Below are 18,002 nucleotides of genomic sequence, written 5' to 3'. Positions count from 1 at the left end.
CACCAGGGGCAGCCTCCATCAGGCCCCCATCCATGTCTCCCACCACCCCCACCCCCCAGCACTGTGGGGTACCTGCCAGCAGGCCCCCACCCATGTCCAACTCATGTTCCCCACCACCCCCACCCCCCAGCACTGTGGGGCACCTGCCAGCAGGCCCCCACCCATGTCCAACTCATGTTCCCCACCACCACCACCCCCCAGCACTGTGGGGCACCTGCCAGCAGGCCCCCACCCATGTCCAACTCATGTTCCCCACCACCCCCACCCCGCAGCACTGTGGGGCACCTGCCAGCAGGCCCCCACTCGTGTCCAACTCATGTACCCCTGCACCCCCACCCCCCAGCACTGTGGGGCACCTGCCAGCAGGCCCCCACCCATGTCCAACTCATGTTCCACACCACCCCCACCCCCCAGCACTGTGGGGCACCTGCCAGCAGGCCCCCACCCATGTCCAACTCATGTTCCCCACCACCCCCACCCCCCAGCACTGTGGGGCACCCTCCACCAGGCCCCCACTCATGTCCCCTATCACCCCCACCCCCAGCAGTGCAGGGGTAGCCCCCACCAGGCCCCCACTCATGTCTCCCACCACCCCCACCCCACCAGCAGTGCAGGGGCAGCCCCCACCAGGCCCCCACTCATGTTCCCCACCACCCCCACCCCCCAGCACTGTGGGGCACCTGCCAGCAGGCCCCCACCCATGTCCAACTCATGTACCCCACCACCCCCACCCCCCTGCACTGCTTCACGTACCCTGAAAAAGTTCACGCGAACCCCTGAGATACACGTAGCCCGCTCCCCCAGGCCCGATCACGTGGAAAAGTTCACACGAACCCCTGAGATGCACGTAGCCCGCTCCCCCAGGCCCGATCGCGTGAGAATGTTCACGCGAAACCCTGAAATACACGTAGCCCGCTCCCCCAGGCACTATTGCTGTATGTTGCCACTTTTGTAATGCGCACGGACGATACCGCCTGCCTTCGTGTGGCGGACGTGTTTGGGCTTGTGCGTGTCTTTCGCTGTGCGTGGCTTTGCCCTATTCGATTCCATGAATACGTGTGGTTCGGGTGCGTGTGGGCGTTCCGTCTGCTTCCCTGCAGTACATCCCCAGTTACGCCTTTGTTTTCGCAACTTGTTCCCCCTTCCGCGCGTTACGCCCCGTGTTCCGCCCACTTTCTAGTGTATGCGCAGAGGTTGTGCGCTTTCAGTGTGCGCGTCGCGCACGTCTTTCAGGATGTTGCAGTGACGTGTGCGCCATGCACGGGTTTGGCGCACATCCCGAGGAAGACACGCGCAGGGACTTCCATGAATCGCACACGTGCGCGTGCGCCTGTTTTTTTCCGCTTGCGCCTGCTTGCGCCTGCTTGCGCCTGATTGCGCGTAGATTTTCGGCGCACTTTTGTTCCATGAATCGGCCCCTAAGACTCCAGAAATTTGGCTAAAGAAGAAGATGTATCATCTGTTCAAAGTAAAAGAAAAAGAAAACCCGCAACCACAACCCCCACCCAAATAAACTGGTTTTCAGCACACTTTGTTCGCATACGTAGTTACCTTTTTCAAGTATATACACTTAGAAGTTGTGACCAACAGCCTCTCTGAGAAAGCTGAATTTAGAAGTGCACCCAATTGCATTTAGAAGTGTACCCACGAGTATGCCCTACTCAATCAAGCTGCGCCCAGTAGCCCCTCTGAGAAAGTTGCATTTAGACGTGTCCCCAATTACATTTAGAAGTTGTGACCAATAGCCTCTCTGAGGAAAGTTAAATCTAGATTCATGCCTAATACCCTCCCTGCATAAACAAATTGACGTACATAAAATCCTTTGGAATGCAGGGAAGATTTGAAAGAGCATACATCATACCACACCCAACGCTTACACTCTCCTTTACACCACCACTCAAATAGAACAAAGAGATACTATGACACCATTCGGTATAACTGTTCTCATATCAACATCTCCCGCTCACTCCACATCACTCTAAGTAAACATTGCTGGTTTCACACCCCCAGCCAGGCGTTCTCCTCAGGCCTAACGCAGCCACACTCGGTCTGGATAATTACGGCCAGAGCGAACACATACTCCTGATATCTCAACCACCACACCTACCGCTAAGAAGCAGCTACCACATGAATTCCAGACCAGCTGCATACATGCCTGGTGCACACTCACACTTTTTGGACTCTCTCTACTCTCTCTACTGACCCGAACTTCGGTTCCCAAAGGTGTTCAACCTACCAGCGCCTTCAGACCATACCAATCGTATATAAGGCGCTATATAAATGCAAAATAACATAACATGTGTATTATTATTGAATACAAATATTACAAATGTTAAAATAACTGTTTACAAATACTACACTCAATACATCTTGAAAAAAACGTTTCAAGACGACTACTGACACACATGTTAATTTTGTTATCAGTACATTTGTATAGCTGCGGCTACAAGACACATGACAACACAGTGATTATATCCTTCCAACGGCTGCACAGTATACCCACGAGTAACAACCCAGCACAAGGGGTGGGTTTGGGGTAGCAGCGGACAAACACCTCCCAGTCCTTGCTAGTCCTAGACGTGATCGTGAATACACCAATGACACCCCATATTGTGTAGCCATGGATATAGGATTGTGTTTTTATGGGGTGGGGGGAGTTGAGTATGGAATATGAATGAAAAAAGAGACAGTAATGATACAATGGTAGTTAAAAAGAGTTATATAAAGCACATGATAAAAAATATAGCACACCAAATTTACTTAAATATTACATTCAGTGTACTACAAAACAATTATTTAAGGATTACTTATCACATGTAAATACACAAATACAATTAAATAAGATCCCAAAACATTTTCTAAAAATAACTCATCACTTATAGCTGCAGCAAGAATCCATTGACTTTTTTCCTAGCCGCGGTTACAAAATGAAACTTTGGGGGGGCAAGTCACATAGATTTTTAAACATATGTACATATTAGATCCTTCTTAGAAAGGACTTTTTTGGGTACAAACAGTGTACTTTTTTGCACATTGGGGCAGTGGGTATGGTCTAATGAAACTGCAGCTCTGGCCCCAGTTGTTGCTGCAGTTAACAGTACCTCTGAAATTCAACACATGGATCATGGGCATGGATCGGGATTTACAAGACCCTCTAGAGGATTTGTCGGTGAATATCCCTACCCCTATTTTGAGGGATACAAGATTCTGTAAAAAGCACTGTTAATGGCCGCTTGGCCCCAGATATCCCAGGCCTGGTGACTTTTAACAACCATTTGGGCTCCTCAATAATTGACTATTTCTGTATCTCTGTGAGGCTTTTGGATCAGGCTCTGAGTTTTGAAGTAATTCCGGGTGTGAACAGTGACCACCACCCATTCGTCTTTCCGTCAAGGGGATGCTGGGGGTGGGGGCTTTAACTGACTCTGTATTATGCCCAATTAGGGAGGTGGCTCCTGGTGCAAGAAGAATCAAATTGGGACAATAAAGGAGGAAAATGTGCATATCGACACCATTTCGAGGAATGTAGCTTTATTACTTGGTATATTGGAGGACACTTCCTCGTCAGGACAAATTGTGGACCAATTCATTGAACTAAAGGAAGCCCTTTCAAAAAGATTTATGCTAATACATAAAGGGAAGGCCCCAGGGATACACATGGATTGGTTTGATGAGCTGTGTAGAAGTGCAAAGAGAGCACTATTACTGACTTTAAAGGCCCGACCTCTTGCAGAAGAGAGATTGCCGAGGCCAGGGCACATTAAAAAGTAGCATAAAAAAGAAGGAAATTAGAAATTGAAGGGCGTCTTGGGAAGGCATTCTGGGAGTTTGTGAAGAAGGGTCCTGGGGGAGGCATGATCAATGAGGCAAGTGGCACCCATGTGGCGGACGCGGCCTGGCTGGAGCACTTTGGGAATTTATTCAAGAGTGTGTATATGAGGGGGGGGTGTGGGCCCAAGTCCCTCCTGTTTAAAGTTTGGGCTGGATTACGTAACTAAGGCCATAAGTCAGCAAGCCAAAAATCGGGCACCGGGACCTGATGCAATTCCATCAGACCTCTTTCAGACCACCTGCATTTGTGGGTACCTCTCATGACCGTCGTGTTTAATGCCTGCATGGAATCAGGGAGATACCCCCCATCCTGGAAGAGGGCTATTATCTTCCCTATATTTAAGAAGGGGGACCATGCAAGTCCAAGTGCCTATAGACTAATATCATTATTGGACACCTCTTTTAAGATCTTTGGGAGAGTGCTACTAGGCCATATTGAAACTTGGCTGAAGGAACAGGCGGTTCTTTCTGACATCTAGTTTGGCTTCCACCCGGGAGTAGGCACTATGGAGCAGAGCCGTCATTTGTATCTTCTGGTGGCCAACTCAGTCTTTTTTAGGGGAAAGGTGGTATATTTAGCATTTATGGATCTGAGCACAGCATTTGACAAGATAGACAGGCCAAAGCTTTTTTGATGGAAATGCACAACGATAATGAGGCTTGTGTGCGTAGTGGTCCGGGGGTTCACTGCACAGCGTGCTTTAGGGTTGGCTGTGGAGTGAGGCAGGGCTGTGTTCTAGCCCCAATTTGTTTCTGCCTCTATATAAATGGCCTCTCGTAGGATTTGTTGACTATTGTGGCATATTTTTTGGCATTGGGGTGTCGGGCATTTCCTGTGCTGGCTTATGTGGATGACACCATATTGCTAGCCAGGACCCAGAGAGCACTGCAGACTTTTATTAATGCGTATGCAGCATTTATGAACAATTTGGGGTTAAAAATGAACTCTAAACAATCAGCTCTAATGGCATGCATTGGTAGAAAAGGGCCAGCTGCAATGCGACCCATGATTTGTGCTGGAGAAGTTATTCCCAGGGTGAAGGTCTTTGATTATCTGGGGATTAGATTCTCGGAAGCCATTACTGGGAAGTCACACCTAACTAAGCAGTCTGCTAAAATGAGCCAACAAATAGGGGTCATTTTTTGCTTCATGTCCCGTTGTCAACCGCTTGATGTGGTTGCTAAGATATATGTCACACAATGAAAGGCAGTTGCATTATATGGGGCTTCATTGTGGGGTTTCCAGAAGGCTGGTGAGTTACAAGTCAAGGAGAATATATTTTTGAGGAGATTATTGGGACTCCCTAACTCTTCAGCAAGCACTGCTATTTACAGAGAACTGGGCCTGGAATTTTGGGAGGATCAGTGGGCATTGGCCCGTATACTCTTTTGGGTTCGGTTATGGGCGAACACTCATGCCTCTGTTTGTCACTTCATCATTAGTTCTGTTTTGGAGAGGACATGGTGGCAACAAATTCTGTGGCTGGTCTATATAGCAAAAGCCTTTAGTAGAGGCCAATTTAAGTTTTCTTTTTTCTCCAGCAGCTCTTCTATCTAAACTATAGGTGAATGGGTATAAACTTCTTCTGGGTGAAGCGTTTGCCAAGCAGTTGTTAGGGAGTCTAAGATTCGCCATTATAGAGAAGCTATTTTTTTTCCTTTTAAGTGCAGACTCTGTTTTGGTTGCATGGGCATACATTTTGTTGATGGTCAATGTGTCCTGATCGTAATTTCCTGAGAGGGGTATGAGCATCTGAGTGTCATCTCCAATGTTGGTCTAGTTCACACCCATGTCGTCTAGAGAGGAGCTTTGTGTATGCATTATAGAGGGTTGGTGAAAGGCATGAACCTCGGGGTACCCCGAAGGGTAATGGTATGCGGTCCACATCTTCTTTCCCTATGTAAACTCTGGAAGTGCATTTGGTTGGGAAAGATTTCACCCATGTGGTGGCATCTTTAGAGAAGTTGAAGTCATACGTTAGAGTGGTGCACAATTTGTCGTGATCCACATGGTCGAACGCTACAGATAGGTCTAGCAGCCGAAGTATACAGAGTTTTCCTGAATCCCTGATAGAATCCATCTGGCTTTTCAGGTCAAGGAGTGAAAATTCCGTGCTGTGGTTAGGTCTAAAGTCAGATTATCTTGTTCCAAGGAGCTGTTTTTTTTCCAGGTGGGCTGTACTTGTGTGTAGGCTATTTTATCTAAGATTTTGAGCAGGAACGGGGCCGTGGTTATTGGTCGTTAGTTCATAGGCACCTTAGGGTCTACGTTTTTTTTTTTTTAGTAGAGGGGTGACCCAAGCTTCTTTGATACTGGACGTGACCATGTTGGTATTGAAGGAAGCGTTGACAAAGTTGGTTATAATGGGGTGAGCTTGGATGCACATGATATAACCACTTGCGCTGGGACGTTGTCCCCTTAGCAATTGGAAGCTTTTAGCTTGGTGATAGTATCAAGCACTAGTTCTTGAATAACTCGGGTGAAGTGGAATAATGGGTTGGTATTCTCGTTAGATTTTGTGGGGAGTTGTTGTTAGCAGCGTTTTTATCCACTAAAATGTGTCTTTTTGTTGTTATTTTGTTTTGCAATAGAGAAGTCTTGGATGACAGTGCACCATTCTTTGCTGGAGTTAGTGGGGGCCGAGGCCAGGGTGGGATTTTCCAATTCTCTCAGAATAGCGAAGAGTTCTTTATAGTCGGATGAGGCGTTACTAATGCAAACATTATAGGCATTAGCTTTGTGGGTGATTATTGCTTTTTATAGATTTTATTTGCAGCCTGAAAGGCATTGGGAGATTCATTAGAGGGATATTTATTGTAGGCGTGTTCAAGAGCATGTTTGGTTCTCCTTAGCGAAACTAAATCATTGTTGAACCAGAAACAGGTTATTTTGTCTATGTGCCGCGTTTTAGTTGGTAGTGGCGCTACTGCATTTATAGTAGTGGTGAGGCATTTGTGGAATGAGTCTGCCAGAATGCATGGATTGTCACTGGTGACCAAGTTAGTTTCTAGTGCTTTTCTGAATAGAGGGGCAACATTTTCAGCTGTAAGCTTACTAGTGTTCCTGGCTTCGTAAGTGTCCATTACATTGGTTTTAGGGGGGCAAGATTCATTCCACAACAGAGTGAACTTTATGCTATGGTGGTCCATCCAGTCAAGGGGTGAGATAGACTCGATAACTAGTGTAGTGTGAGGATCCAATCTAGTGTTCTCCCCTTTAAATGGGTAAGGGCATTCACCAATATTGTGAAATTCATATCCTTAAGTGCAGAGTGTAGGGTTTCTGCTTTGAGGTCATGGTTGTTGTTAAATACTACATTTATATCTCCAAGGATGATACATTTGGTGTTGGGATTGATACGTGGAGCTAGTAGCAGTGGTATGTCTATTTCTGGATGACTATTGGTGTTAGGTGATCTGTAGACCACTATGGAGTTAATTGTGGTTTTCTCATTGGTGGCGAATTTAACTAGTAGAAATTCATAGCCTGAAATGTCTTCAATGGGACATGATCTTAGTTGTAGATTGGTCTTGGCTATAATAGCTACACCACCTCCTTGATCATGGGATCTGTTGGTTCTAAAGATGGTGTAATCTGGAGGGGTGGCAAGTGCTAGCCGAGGTCCAGATGTTTGGTAAAGCCAGGATTCTGTGACTACTAGGAGGTCTAGTTGTTGTTCAGTGATTAGATCATGTATCTCAATGGCGTGGGCTCCTAGAGATCGGGCATTGATGACGGTGCCTTTAAAACCAGTTGGCTCCATATCAGAATTAACTACACTCATTGGTGTACCTGAATGTGGGGCACTGGGCACTTTTTTGGTGGTCAGAGCTGTGAGAGTCTTGGACGTGTTGGTGTGGATGTGAGCTTTGGGCATGGGTTGTGTAGGCGTCTTGGGTACTGAGATGAAGCTGTGAGGGCATGTTGTTGTGCGTGATCTCAGGCGATGGAGTCTGGTGTTACCCAGACGGGATGGGTGCAATGCTCATCTGCAGTATTTTCAGTCAGGGGGTGAGCTGTAATGTGGCTGGTGGATGTGGTCTCTGAGCAAGGAGTGCTTTTATTATAGTTGGTGATGTGGGCAAAATCTGGGAAGGGTGGGAATGGTGGCAAGGAGGGTAGGAAAGGGGTGGGGTAGGAGATGGGGTGATGGCAGAAACAGGCCAGTCTAGTCAGGCCATTACTATGGCTTCAAAAATGACTGCCCGGACAGGTTATGCTATTTTGAACAATGCAGAAAGGGAACATGGCAAGGACTATCCAGCCTAGCATTGCTATGTATAGCCTAGGGTGAGGCAAGGGGTGCCTTGTGGTAATAACCTGTTAAACAATGCTGGAGAGTGATTTGGAGTTAGATAGTCCTAGATTTAAGAACCTGGGGCCTAAGTGATGCAACATAGCATAGTATCATAACCATACAGACATTCTAACACGATTGCAATATGCAGCAAGCAGTTTTTCAAGCATTAGAAATATAGTATGCTGAATACAATATACAGCTATAGTTAGCGGATGGCAATAACAGATTTGCATGCACAGATTATTGGAAAACATAGGTAGTTTTACAGGCATAGAGGCTGGTTGTAGGTAGGGGACAGGATTATTAACGAAGAGGAGTGGGCGAACCAACGAGCAGTAACAAGGTAGTCAATGGGCTGCTGTGGTCCGTGGGATGGTTCACAAAGTTAATGACAGCAACAAATGAAAACCAAGAGCAAATATAGAATGGGAGGAGTACAGTGGTATAGAGGTGACTGTATGCACAGGAAACAAAATTGTCACACTATACGATCGTGGGCGGACAAGGGTGAAACAGCAAAAGTTCAAGGCGATTAGTACGGTTTTCTGGTCCTTCGTTAACAGGTGTCCAGAAATGAATCTTAGGACATTGGGCATGCATGAACTAGTAGTATGTTTGTGACTTACAAGCCACCCTCTGAGTGTCTGCATATGACCAGAGGGTGGATCTACACCTAGGTACAATGCATAGAAGTTAGGAATGGGCAACAATGATTGTGTCAGTAGTATCTGGGTACTGCTAGTAGTATGCCACAAACTCCATGTACAGGATTTAGGCAGAGGGGATCGAAGAGGGGGAGGGCTGTGTACTTACTCATTGTTTCAGACTAAAGGTACTGAGGGCCATCGGCCCGCCACAGACAGGCACAGACAGGCCCTTTTACTCGGCCCTTCAATGTAGGGCCTCCGCTTTCCAGCTTCCGCCTATAGATGAAGGTGGAGGGTGGAAATAATGCTGCCCAGCCAATCCACGGCTGAGGCAGGAGATCAGGCACTATAACAGTGTACTTCTTCAATGGACTTTGCGGCCATTGACCGCTTTGCAAGCAATGGCAGAGTATGGCAAAGTTTGTCTGATGAGTGCCTGTGGGCCATGCAAGGATCGAGAAAATGCACAGCTGCCTTAATGGGCACAGATCAGAAATTGTAGAAAGTGAATCAGCAAAACAATTGTTGGTGCCCCATCTTACCATTGCAGTAGCTGAGGCATTGGGGGCTCTCCCCTTATTGATCTGGGTGTAGGGCGAGGATGGAAGGCTCCTGCCCTCTCCTCTCGACAACGCTGCTCCTATCTATTTTTTGCTACTAAGAGTAAACATACTTACATATACTCTTTTAAATGAATGATATTTATTCACTCACACAGTTTAAATAAAAGGTATTTCATTATAGTATGATGAGCAGCCAGAACCTATACATATCTATGATAAAACTGACTGTTACATCTACTTTTATCAATATAAGCTAGAGGGTGACCCAGAAGTCCTATTTTCTCATGAACTACACAGTAAAAATATCTTTAACACGTTACAAGAACACTTATCAATATTGCAACAAAAAGAAATGCACGTCCATACGTCACATTGTTTTTAGGTTTCATTCTAGACTGACCTACACTTTCCATTTCCGTATTATCCATTTCTGTATTATCAGATATTATGATTTCTTCTTTTATAGAAATCACACAATGTTGGACTTCATAGCCATGCCTGAGAAGTATGTTTCTATTCACCCTCAAAAATGTCACAAAAGTTATCATGTGTAAGTACATGAACTGTTTTTACATTTCTATGTAATGGTGTGGTCATCTTAAATCATGTCTTAAGTTTGTTCAATACAAAAATTAACAATTTTCTTTTCATATGAAAGGCTTTTCAATGAATATTTCAACTTTTTTCTTTTGCAGAAAATGCTTTATTACATATCTAGATTTTGGTTTCACACTTCTACAAAGATTTGTAAAAACTTGAGAGTGATACATTTCCCTACATATGTTTTTATTCATCTGTTTTAAATTGATAGTAGATTTGCTATCTTTTCTTAAAAAAATCTTTGTTTTTTTACTTACTACTAACAGATTTGATGAATTGTTACTTTTCTTGCTTTCACTAAAAGCATTCTGGGTTCCATTAATGTGTTCAGTTGGCAAAACAGCTATTTGAAATTGCACATTTTCAAAAGTATTATCGAAACCAGGTATTGTTGTATAATCTACAGAATTTGTATGTATAGATTTCAAAACACTACTTTTAAACATATTACATTTTAAAGTTTAACTTTCCTGCATATGATTCTTCCTTCTGTCATGTTGTGCTTGCTTGGTTGATGGCATTTTAGAAAAAGCTGTAAACAGAAAAGTGTGGGATGTTGAAGGTCAGTGATTGTGTTTCTTTTGTATTTTCAATACATAATATAATTGATGTTCATATTCAATGTATTCAATACAGTTGTGCTTGTAATTTAGTACAGTTTATAGGTATTACTTGGAAAGTAGGATTTTCCATATTTTATTTCAGTGTTTTCTTAAGTGTTCAAGCAGTAGCACATGTTATACTATGGTTATGTGTGCCAAAAATACATTACCCATATCAAATGGCCTTGCTTCTTTTTCTATTGGTATGACCTGACAAATCCCGTACTTGGGCCATATCATTCACTTGATATGTGTATCCCTTATCATGGTCAATATTATGTATACAATTAGCTCATGTTTCATTGAGGCTTATCATCTTGAAAATGTACTGTGCCAACCACAAATACATCACAAGTTGATAAACCTAGTTACCATTCTTTGAGATTTTATGTTGCTCATCTTAATTACACTACATGCAATCATTCACACAATTTCTTTAATCATATGAGGCTAATCTACAAGAGTCATAACAGTCTATTAGGCAAACGGCATTCCTTCACCAGAACTTTGGAGGAAGGTGCATGGTCTCCTCTCTCTATTTTCATTGATCACTATAAACTGAAGGTGCAAAGTGGGCATCTTAGTCCTGAGCACAGTAAACATGGCATACATTAGCATAACTTGTTGGCTCACATTTATAAATGTGTTGCAAGATAATATGTTACACGTATTTGGTTTCATGTACCAACCTGACATTCATCCATTTCTGGTGTGTCCTCAATTCATGAGGAAGGTGATAAGGAAGGAAAGCTGCAAGGTAATGCATTGCCACGCAGTTGCTCCACCCAGCTCCAGTTTTCATGCTTTACAAGCCCTTCTTAAGGACTGTAGGCCAGGCAGAGAACATTGAGTAGGCTGCTGGTCACATGACCAGGCCTTGCCACTCACTCATCCCAACACCTATTTAACCAGTCTTCCTAAGGCATTTGCATCAAAAGACATGCAAAGACAAGGACCTCCCCTGTTTTTACCCGTCAGGCCTTATAGTGTCAATGGCCTGAACTGCTATCCTACATTTTACCTACAAACTAATCGCTGCTACTGCTTCTCAACAAATGATATCACCATGTGTGTCCTCCCTTCACTGCCCAACCACTCTCTCACGAGAGTTTCAATGGCCAAGTGCCCTGGGTAGCCCCAGAAAGCTACCCCAGCAAACCTCATCAATATTGCCCTTGCCCCATGTCAGTGAACATTTCTTCAGTAATGCCTGACATACTGTAACCATAGTCTCAGAGTATAATTTCCAAACCACTTTTGAAGAGAAGAAATGTTCACTGGGAACTTACCAGTTGAAATTAACTTTCCCTGTAAAAGGACAGAATCTAGGAATTACCAACAATAATGAAAACACATCTGCCAACATCAAGACCAAGTTACCATCTATCAGCTGCACTCCATCATAATATGTAAGGCCACATTCAAACACTTCCACACATCTGACTCAAAAGGAGTTGCTAATATGGGTTCATCGGGAAGAGCTTTATCTTCAACTCTGAAGCACACACACACAGCTACAATATTTTTCAAGGGTAGAGATATTGTTTAATTATAGAAATTAATATGCACCCCCATTCATTTTGCATCTTCCTATGTCTGTGCATTGTTTAATAGCATGTGCTATTACATAGCATGAAAGTAGGTTCCTGCCCTTTCAAAGCATACCATTTCCATGCAAATTGTAAAGCTGCCAGCACAGGTTAGACTTGTGCATGCACTGGCGCTGAGCATTATACTACCTAAACTGTTATACATGCAATGCAGTGATGGAGCCTACTTTCAGATCTGTGACCAACCTGTTAGACTCAATGTCACATGTATTGTTGGTGAGGAAACTGTACATAGCTGAGCTAAATAATCAACAATTAGATGGCAGTGGAAATACTGCAGTATAACAAGATGCCCCATGTACAGCTCTGCACTTAGTGCTTGAGTAATGTGGGATGATATTGAGCAGGTGATATAGCATAATTAGGATGCTATAACCCCTGTTACAATGAGATGACCCTCCCATAGCCGTGGGTACACGTACATTTTTCAAATGCACCGAAAAACACATATTGCAAAGGTTTCAAATTGAAATCACGCATGTCTTGAAGTGAGAAATATCCAAACAGAAAGAAATGTACACATCTATACTTATATTCTAATAAGGTATGTCCCACTATAGGGTGAATTATTTTCATTCATAGTGGGGATATGATATATGTCATTCAACAATAAGAAAATAATTATAAAAATGCATTGCACTTGTGTACCCAAATATTATTATGAAAGACAGGGAAGACTACACATCTACCTCAAAGCAAATAACAAGGAGTTGGAGATTCAATCAACATATACAATTGTTTGTGTAAAAAGTAAAAATAAAAATCAATTTTATTAATTTAAACTACAAATGAAACCACCTATTAAATCAAAAAACAAGCTGAGTCACATAAATATAACAAAACACAAATAGACATATACTGATTGATCCATATTAATACATTTTAGCATTCAGAAAAAAAACAGTCATAATGGCTGGACATGACATATGGATGGAAAAATTAACCTATTTATACATTATGTCAAAAATGGCCCGATTTATATATGTTTCTGTCCCATAAAGCTGACACTAGCTGGACATTCCTCAGGGGCGTCAAGTGTAACAACGTATTGTGTCTTGTAGGTGGCGGGTGAGACTCCTTCTATACATTTCTTGTGTCCCAGATCAACACAACCCTGCTAAGGTCTGAATCAACAAATGATCAGACAAAACAACAACTCCAATTGTAGCTCAAATGTAGCACAACATCTGAGACCAAAAATAATATTTGAATGAAGAAATACCAGTCAGCAAACAGATACAGTTGATTGAACTACTATTAATCATGGATTCATTAACAGAATTAAAACAACTGTTAATTAATATTGAAAAAAAAGTTCAATTAATGAAAAAGGACATTGAAAATGTAAGACAAATCATGGAGAGTAAGAATCCAGAAAATTGGGCTAAAGAAGAAGATGTATCATCTGTTCAAAGTAAAAGAAAAAGAATAACCCACAACCACAACCCCCACCGAAATAAACTGGTTTTCAGCACACTTTGTTTGCATATATAGTTAACTTTTTCCAGTGTATACACTTATGTGTATTATTATTGAATACAAATATTACAAATGTTAAAAAAACTGTTTACAACTACTACACTCAATACATCTTGAAAAAACGTTTCAAGACGACTACTGACACACATGTTAATGTTGTTATCAATACATTTGTATAGCCACGGCTACAAGACGAAACAGTGATTATATCCTTCCCACGGCTGCACGGTATACCCGCGAGTAACAACCCAGCACAAGGGGTGGGTTTGGGTTAGCCGCGGACAAACACCTCCCAGTCGTTGCTAGTCCTAGACGTGATCGTGAATACACCAATGACACCCCTTATTGTGTAGCCATGGCTATAGGATTGTGTTTTTATGGGGGGGAAATTGAGTATGGAATATGAATGAAAAAAGAGACAGTAATGATACAATGGTAGTTAAAAAGAGTTATATAAAGTACATGATAAAAAATATAGCACACCACATTTACTTAAATATAACATTCAGTGTACTACAAAACAATTATTTAAGGATTACTTATCACATGTAAATACACAAATACAATTAAATAACATCCCAAAACATTTCCTAAAAATAACTCATCACTTATAGCTGCAGCAAGAATCCATTGACTTTTTTCCTAGCCGCGGTTACAAAATGAAACTTTGGGGGGGCAAGTCACATAGATTTTTAAACATATGTACATAATGGATCCTTCTTAGAAAGGACTCTTTCGGGTACAAACAGTGTACTTCTTTGCACATTAGGCAGTGGGTATGGTCTAATGAAACTGCAGCTCTGGCCCCAGTTGTTGCTGCAGTTAACAGTACCTCTAAAATTCAACACTCTATTGGGGATACATTATCTGCGGTTATTCATCTTTGTTTTTAAAAAAAATGGCATCCTTCTATCTATAAAAAAAGAAAACATAATTAGTTAAGGAACGCACACACTTTAAGAAACTCAATTTAATACACGTGTTTGTATGACCCTCAGATTTTGGATGCAGTGCATCACATGTACTATAGAAGATACAACATGTGTGCATACCACACTGTTGTGCTCTTTGCATATACTAACCATTGGGAAAAAAATCCAACTTTGATTAAAAAAGCATACAATTATGTACACAAGTATTGAAAATGTCGCTACAATAAATGAACAGCAAGATATAAACTGAGATTGAGAAAGTGATGCAGCAATTCTGTGGAAGAATTTAACAGAGGGGTCCTTCAAACAAGCGGGTACACGGTTTGGGAACCTCACTGTTCATTCAACACCTTGTCTGCATACATTCGAATGAAGTGAACGAATCATATAGGAAGGCTCATATGAAACAAAGTAATACCACATGGAACAAAATAAACATGCCAGTATTCATCATCTGCACCAAAGTGCACTAAGGTATAAAAACTACCATTACAATAAACAAACAGGGATATATAAACTGGGTAAGAATAAACAAAGAACATTACACTGGGTGGTTGCAAGACAGAGGATAGGGAAGGTTGAGTAATCTTGGAGATCAAGAAACAACAGGGTGGGATACGTGAACTTGGAGAACAAGGAATAGAATAGCAATATATACATTGAGATTCTTCCCATTGGGACTCCTGTTCCCAACTTTTTCCCTTCACTCTGGCCTTCCTCCATGGGCTCCCCCCGATATTCCTTCTGGAGCCAGAAACCTTGAAGTCATCTTCGACGCCTCTCTTTCCATCCTCCCTCACACTTAGGACATTGCCAAGAAGTCTCAGTTTCAGCTCCTCCTTCTCAAAGGAATTCTACCTTTTCTTAACTTCCCCCAGAAGTTCAATGTTACCCGAGCCCTGGTTCTCTCTAGGTTTCACTATTGCAATAGCCTCTTTCAGTTGTCTTGAGCCCAGCTTTCCGCATGTACATTTTTAAGGGCGGCCTGGGCTGATCTGCATCTCACATCCAGTGTCTCTCTGATTGGTTTTGGTAAACTAAAAATGTGTCAACTTCACGGCAGCAGTAATTTGTATAGGAGAATCGTATTAAAACAACGCGACTACAGTTGACCCACATTACTTTTGTTCTGAATGGTCAAGTTGTGCAAGAAACCACAATGAAATCAGGCCTTTCTTATCCATCTGAAATCATTTGAAATGACAACATGTCGGTTCTATGAAACTCAATCTCGTGTTTAAAAAAGGAATCCATAAAGTACGACCAATTGTATACCATGGGGATATAGAAGATTAACGCAAAGTTAAAAGAAATGTCCTTGTCCTGAAGAAAGCCAGCAGAATTACGTCAAAAGGACACTAGAGATAGTTTATTATTGGTAAAGTGGCCAAAACATGTCCACTATCTAAAAAGAACAAAACAAATTAAGTATTGTGTTTTTTGTTCTCTTGTCTAAACAGTAAATTAAGTTTTGTGTTCAAAAGAAATATGGGTGGTGATATATGATGAGTTTCTTCAAGCTAATGAAGTGATTCTTTTACAGGAAACTTGGGCATTGGAGAACCCAAAACTGGATGCTTTTGTTTCTTTTGGGATCCCTGCTTAGAAAAGATTGAGGGGAAGATGCTATGGGGGCATGTCTATTTTGATTAAGATCACACTGGAATGCAGGGTTAAGGTGGTCAAAACTTGTATGGACTTCCTACAGGTGGTCCGTCTTTCGACCATGCGGGGTGACCCGATCGGTATTATCAATTTTATAATAGTCCTTATAAAGCAGCGGCCGACAGACGAGGCAGGGTTAAGGGGTTTATTGAGGATTTGTTGTCTTCGGGTCAGAACAGAAATGAATTGTATATCTGGAGAGGTGATTTTAACTTAAAATGGGAATGGGCATGGATCGGGATTTACAAGACCCTCTAGAGTGTTTGTCGGTGAATATCCCTACCCCTATTTTGAGGGATACAAGGTTCTGTAAAAAGGGTCTCCAATTGTGCTCATGGTTGACGGAATGGGGGCTACACACTGTTAATGGCCGCTTGGCCCCAGATATCCCAGGCCTGGTGACTTTTAACAACCATTTGGGCTCCTCAATATTTGACTATTTCTATATCTTGGTGAGGCTTTGGGATCAGGCACTGAGATTAGAAGTAATTCCGGGTGTGAACAGTGACCACCACCCATTCGTCTTTGCCTCAAGGGAATGCTGGGGGTGGGGGCTTTAACTGACTCTGTATTATGCCCAATTAGGGAGGTGGCTCCTGGTGCAAGAAGAATCAAATGGGGACAATAAAGGAGGAACATTTGCATATAGACACCATTTCGAGGAATGTAGCTTTATTACTTGGTATGTTGGAGGACACTTCCTCGTCAGGACAAATTGTGGACCAATTCATTGAACTAAAGGGAGCCAATACATAAAGGGAAGGGCCCAGGGATACGCAAGGATTGGTTTGATGAGCCGTGTAGAAGCGCAAAGAGAGCACTATTACTGACTTTAAAGGCCCGACCTCTTGCAGAAGAGAGATTGCCAAGGCCAGGGCACATTATAAAGTAGCATAAAAAAGAAGGAAATTAGAAATTGAAGGAGCATCTTAAGAAGGCATTCTGGGAGTTTGTGTAGGGGGGTCCTGGGGGAGGCATGATCAATGAGGCAAGTGGGACCCATGTGGCGGACGCGGCCTGGCTGGAGCACTTTGGGAAATTATTCAAGGGTGAGAATATGAGGGGGGGTGTGGGGCCAAGTCCCTCCTGTTTAAAGTTTGGGCTGGATGACGTAACTAAAGCCATAAATCCGCAAGCCCATAATTGGGCACCGGGACCTGATGCAATACCCTCAGACCTCTTTCAGGACCACCTGCATTTGTGGGTACCTCTCTTGACGGTTGTGTTTAATGACTGCATGGAATCAGGGAGATACCCCCCATCCTGGAAAAGGGCTATTAGCTTTCCTATATTTAAGAAGGTGGACCATGCAAGTCCAAGTGCCTATAGACCAATATCATTATTGGACACCTCTGTTAAGATCTTTGGGAGAGTGCTACTAGGCCATATTGAAACCTGGCTGAAGGAACAGGCGGTTCTTTCTGACATCCAGTTTGGCTTATGCCCAGAAATAGGCACTATGGAGCAGAGCCCTCATTTGTATCTTCTGGTGGCCAACTCAGTCTTTTTTTTTTTAGGGGAAAGCTGGTATGTTTAGCATTTATGGACCTGGGCACAGCATTTGACAAGGTAGACAGGCCAAAGTTTTTTTGATGAAAATGCACAGCGATAATGAGATTTGTGTGCGTAGTGGTCCGGGGTTCACTGCACAGCGTGGTTTAGGGTTGGCTGTGGAGTGAGGCAGGGCTGTGTTCTAGCCCCAATTTGTTTCTGCCTCTATATAAATGGCCTCTCGAAGGATTTGTTGACTATTGTGGCAGATTTTTTTGGCA

The sequence above is a fragment of the Ambystoma mexicanum genome, chromosome 5q, assembly GCF_040938575.1.
Source record: "Ambystoma mexicanum isolate Mex_15411 chromosome 5q, UKY_AmexF1_1, whole genome shotgun sequence".
NCBI lineage: Eukaryota > Metazoa > Chordata > Amphibia > Caudata > Ambystomatidae > Ambystoma > Ambystoma mexicanum.
Note: the sequence above shows the minus strand (reverse complement) of the source record.